Raw genomic sequence first — 6,000 nt, 5'->3', positions numbered from 1 at the left:
TGCTCCTTATTTGCCTTCAATCACTAGCAGATGCAAAACAGTCAGATCATTTCCCTTTAAACTGACCTGAGGGATTAAAGGAATTCAAAGGAATTTCCAACTTACTAATAGCTCTGCTTTCCCTGACTTCTTGAGCCTTTGGAGTCAGAGTCTCTCGTAACTTAATCTGTCCCTCCCTCACCCTGATTTCTCCACTGCCTTCTTTTTTTTTTTTCTGCCTCTGGTGCAGTAACAGAGTAGCCAGGTTCAACTCCCGTTTGCTGGCTTTTAAAGCAAGCATTTGTGTAAATCTGATGGGGGGTGGGTGTTGAGAGCACAGGAGCCTGAAATGCACCTTTGTAACAGCCTTCAACTTTTTATCTGCAGATATTGATAAACACAGAATTGAATCAAAGGTAGATGTGAAAGGCAAGACTGTTGACAATAGCTTAAATTTGCCATGCAAGGGTTCCAGCATCCATTGAAAAAACTCTAGGGACTTCAGAAGGACCAAAAATCATTCTCAGTGTAGCAGAGTACTGTGAGCAAACGCAGGTTTCCCAGTGCTCATGAAAGCTGTCCTGGAGAGAAAGAGTCAAGAGGGGATGACTCACTGTGGAAGATGCAAGATCCAACTGCAAAATCCAACAGGGGGAAGAGGAGAGCAAGGCCACAATCTGCTTCCAGTCAGGGATGGCTAATGGCAGTTCTGCATCTTTTGTGGGTTTTTGTTTCAGAAACCGGTGAGGAGCCTTTGTGTGGATTGTCTCAGCTATCATGGGACAGGAGCTTACTTAGCAGGTGGCTGTCTGAAAAGTGGCTGATGCTTTTAAAAATACCTCTCCCTCTTTTGTTCTCTGCCTGCTGCCATGACTTTGGTGTTTCTAGTTTTGACATTTGCTCTTCATCCAATTACTCATTTTGACTATGCACTTGTAGGGCATGAAAGGGGCTTTCTTTCAAAGGCTCTGTGAGTCATTACTTTCTTTGCTGACTGCAATCTACTCTATAAATCAGTTTCCATTTAAAAGAAAAAAAAATCTCAAACCCAGCAACCTTCTAATCAGATTTGTGATCAAAAAATGAAGAAGAGCTTTCTCAATGTTTTTTTTTTTTCCTTTAATTTCTTGACATAAAGAATATTGATTATAAAAAGTAGACATTTAAAACTCTCACAATGCATTGTTGGTATCTGAAAGTTAGAAATTCTGAATCAACTGAATAAAAATCTTCAAAATATCAAAGAGATCTTCTCAAGTAAACCAGTGATTTATGCCTCGTATTTGCCAAGGACATGAAAAAAAATCTCTTGTCATTTCTAGAATTGCCACCTTCATGTTCAATGAATTATGGCCATCCCAACAAAGATAATTTAAATACTTGTTTTATCTACTCATTCATGATTAAAAAGAGGCACACAGAATAGGAGAAAGAATAGAATACATTATTGTCCTGAACTGATACTGGATTTTTTTAAAGCAAGCAGCTGGCACTTAGAATTATCATTTTTGTTATTTCTTCATTGGAAACCATACAGGCAAAATCTGTAAGGATGGAGCAAAGCTTGAGGTACTTCTGAATCCATCCAAAGAAGCCAGATGTGTTTCCAGCAATTTTGTCATTATTTCTTTGGAACTGAATCCAAAGAGCCTGAGGAAATCCAGAAAGATGTCAAGTTTAAGAAATCAATGGCATTTGAGGGCAGATCCACAGAGAAAATCTAGACTATGAACCTAAGTGGGGGAGGGGAAAAGCCATATTCTTATTTTGAAGTTCAATCCTATCTTTGGCTGTTCAATTTTTAGAAAGGAGGGAGGAAATGCTAATGAAGCTGCTTTATCTGCCCAGCAGCCTTTTAAGCCCGTGGCTTGTCCTTTTGTGTGCTGCTCCATTAAGAGCTATGTCCTGCCATTTGCTGCTTTCTTGGTGACAAAGAAGAAAGTAATTACATCAGGTAAATAAAACCTTAACTGTGGGAAAGATGGAATGAAAGACATTTTTCTTCATTTTCACACAGGCATCTTCCCATAAATCAAGCAGCAAGTTAAAGTGGTTTCAGATGAAATGCAAATATCTCAATTAGCCCCAGAGTATGTGATTGTTTCAGGCAGCTCATGGAAGCTGAGACCATTTTAGCCTATCCAGGATGCACATACTCCTGAACTCTGAATCCAAAATATGATCTGCCATTTGTTTATATGAAATTTCTCACATGTTATACTGGTGAATGAAGCAAACCTTGGCTCAGCAGAGAGGAATTGGTTGATTTCTTCTATTCATGCCAGTTTGGGAAGGAGGCACTGGCTGCTTACTGGAAGTACCCTGTATGGATAAGTCTATGGACAGAAGGAGTGTGAAGGGGGCTTTTGCCCAGGCATTTTACGAAGGAAAATTTGTGGGGAGATTTACTTGGTCCTTTGAAGTCCAGGGCAGGCTGCTAGGCAGTTACAGCCAAAGCACGAAGCTGCATGGCCACAGCTTGTACGACACAAACCTAAACAACAAGTATAGTATGAGATGTGCTGGGAGCGAACCACCATTTAAATTACTAAAATATGTATTTTGTAGTGTGTTACACTCCTTTGTTTTAAATGATCCAACAGATGGTCATACTTCTTCCAAGTCTTCAGCGAGGATAGACTTCGATTTCAGAGCAGGGATGTTTTTTTTCTGATATTCAATCTACATTTATTTTGGCTTTCTTCCATCTTCTGACTCAGTTATACCTTCTTGGACCAAGAAATCTCTGCAGCTCCACACTACAGACCACCACGTAGTTTCCTGTAGATCCAAGCTTGTTTCCTTCTGTGAATGATGAAGAGGAAGAGGGACTCAGATGATCACTCATAGTCAGTCCTTGACCTGGGTAATCCTGATGTGTCCCTGGTGCCTGCATCCTGCAGTTAATCATAGCAGCCATTAATTGGTATTTAGCTGATCTCTCTGTATTTTAAGTCCATGGAAATCCATAGAAGAAAGCTCAGGACCTCTGTTTTGATCATGCTACACAATCCTTTATTTAAGGAAGTTCTCTGTGCTTTCTCTGACATGTTAGCAACTTTCTATTTTATCTGCCAAGAAATGAATATTGACATTTTAGCTCAGTGACACTGCTGCTATACAGAGGACTGTCACCTCTTGCAGATAAGAAATGATGTGGTTTTTGTACAGTTTCATAAAGTCTATCTGTCTCTTTTACCACCACTTTTCTATTTCAAGTTCTTTATTAATTTTGATTTATTTATTAGTCTTAGTGAGCTTTTTTACCTTCATTGTTTTGCAAGTGCCTCCCTCCTGCTGAATATCTGTTTCAATTTATTTTCCCTCAGTCACCTTAAGTTGACTTTTTCATGTTGAATCTCATTTTGTTACTTCCTGCCTATATTTCTGAACCCTCTAGGACACTTCATTTTATGATTAAACAAACCTGTTCATGGGCTCCATGAAAGAAGAGATCATGCATTTGTAGGTTTATTTTTATTGAATCATAGTGAAAATTGCACCTTGAGGGAGGGCTTTATTACATTTTACTACTTAGTCAGGATTTACTAAAATAAACAGTGTAGGAGTCAAGACCTTCCAGATGAAATCTCACTCTAAGTTGTGCTTCAAAATATACGTGGACTTATGGGTTATCTACATGTAATTTCTCTGGTTAATAAAGCTTAGATCAGCATAGATTAGTTGCTTATTATTGTGGGTTCAGTTATTCTAAAGCATTTTAAAAATCATGGATTTGGTTGGGTTGAGTGTGGCAACTGAGAGGGAGTTTCCCTTTTCAAGGTACCTTGTGTGAGGCCAATAATTAAAAATATAATGTAAGAAAGATTTAACTTGCACCCCGTGTTCTGCCATGATTAAGACGATTCCAGCATATTCCAGGAGTCTACCTTTTTTAAGAAGTTCTAGTTTTTGTCCTGCTGTACTGCACAGGGAAACTCTAGCTTAAGGCAAATTAGAGGTTATCCAATATTGGTGGGAGTTGAGGGGCAACTGGATTCCTGCACTGAAAGTGTCTTTTGTCAGACCATAACTCTCAGCTCATTTAAGAACATTGTAAGAATCAAAGCCATATTTTTCTGTTGGTATGTTGAAGAGCCCCAAACGTCCAGTTAAAAATTAAATGACTTGATTTTTATAGAAAGTTTCCAGGAAAAGAAAGTATTTTGCCGTGTAAGTGAAAGGGTTGCACTGAGCCAGGTTTTCATCTGTTGCATCAGTGAAATGCTGAATGAATTCTACTGATCCTAGAGGGATGACGTGGGATTTTTTTTTGGATTCACACTGGCCTCACTGAGATCAGCATCTAACCTACTATTTTTAATGGACTCTAGGGAAAGTATTAAGGCTATTTGAAGGATTTCTGCAGCACAGAGGGACTGCATGAACATGTGATTTTTGCTTTGCATATACATGTGACAACATTTTAGAGAAAACAGCAGGAAAGAAGTCCTTGACAGAGGTGAATTACAGGCAAAATACTACTTTTTTTTTCTTTTTTTTTCTTTTTTTTTTTTTTTTAGCACTACAGTGATGGTTGAGTTTAAATAAGCCTACTGCACAGCTATAGAAGAAATAAAACTCACAACTGTATTACATCAAAAACTGGAGCTCAGGCAAGCTAAAATCAAAGTCCATGTCAAGTACATCAAGATCACCATCAGGCTTTGTCTGCCTGCTCAAAGAGCGTACTCTTGATAAAGGGGAAAAAGGCAGGAGGGAGCAAGGTTTTACAATCATAACTCACATTCTGTATCACATAACAGCTGCTCTGGGCTTGTATCATCCTTTAAGTCTATTCTTTACTGAGGAATGAAAGAAAGGAATGAGAAATCCACAGGAGGAGGTGTGCGGTGCCTGTGCAGAGAATCTCACCATGCTGACAGCTTGCTGTAATGCCATTTAAACATAACCACCACCAGCTAAGGAAACAGGAACATGGCTGTGATCTGTGTGCACCTTCTCTTTACCCCCTGCATGCTCGTGCTCATTACAGCTCTTTCTTTAAACTGCTGGCTAGACAGCTGGCAGTGCCCCAGAGGAGCGCTGAGTAAGGGAGCATATAAATTACTGTTGCGTTTTACAGTCAAGATAAACTCAAACTGCAGGGTTATAGCCTGAACTGACACACACACACACACACAAAGAGAACCTAGCAGGCCTCTGAATAGCAAAGGGAAAAAGAAAGACAGAAAGAATATTTCCGCATATCTACCAATCATGCAGTGGGGTGGATGGAAGCAAAGGCACATAAAATGTAGACCTTCTGAAGATTAGAGCAGGGTTAATACTTCCGTGCTTGCAACCATTAATCTGTAATTTTAAATTTGTGGATTTTTTAAGTAGCTTTAGGTTTGCATATACTGTGTTATCACTGTATATTTTCAAATATGGCAAAGGCCGTGGTGGTGATAATTTCCAAATTATGCATTTTATTAAATGAGACTTAATATACATGTAATTTCATTTGGGTCGGTCCTTGGATAAAGTTTTCAGATGAACAGTGAGCAGGTTGATCTGCTTGCAACTGTCTGTGCTGGCTCCATGCCTCCCACATGGCATAGGCTATAGCCTGTTATTTGAAACAATGAATTCATGATACACCAGAGTATGACAGAGTTATTAAGGTTAAAATATTATTTCAGATTAATGTTCATTTATAATTGACTTTACACAGGAAAGAACAAATGATGGTTCCTAATTTGAAGGGTTTTATTTAATTCTGCACCCAATGTTGGGCAGGTTATGCTAGAGACTACAGGGTTTGTTTCAATGCAAGCATGGCTTTACATTGCAGCCTGTGACACCAGGTGCCAAATATTCACATATTTTTATACAGACACTCCAGTCCATCACCTCACGCTTCTGCAAGTATTCCCTGAGAGTGCCACATAGTTTATGCAACAAAGAGAAGCTGAAAATGCATACAGCTTGACTTGTTCCCTCAGGAAACACTGCTCAAGTGTCAGAAGACCCACAAAATAAATGCTGGACTTACACAGTGTATGGTGCATATTACTG

This window comes from Streptopelia decaocto (genome assembly GCF_964273445.1).
Source record: "Streptopelia decaocto genome assembly, chromosome: Z".
In the NCBI taxonomy this organism is placed as follows: Eukaryota; Metazoa; Chordata; class Aves; order Columbiformes; family Columbidae; genus Streptopelia; species Streptopelia decaocto.
The sequence above is the reverse complement of the archived record's forward strand: the minus strand, read 5'-3'. Positions refer to the sequence as shown.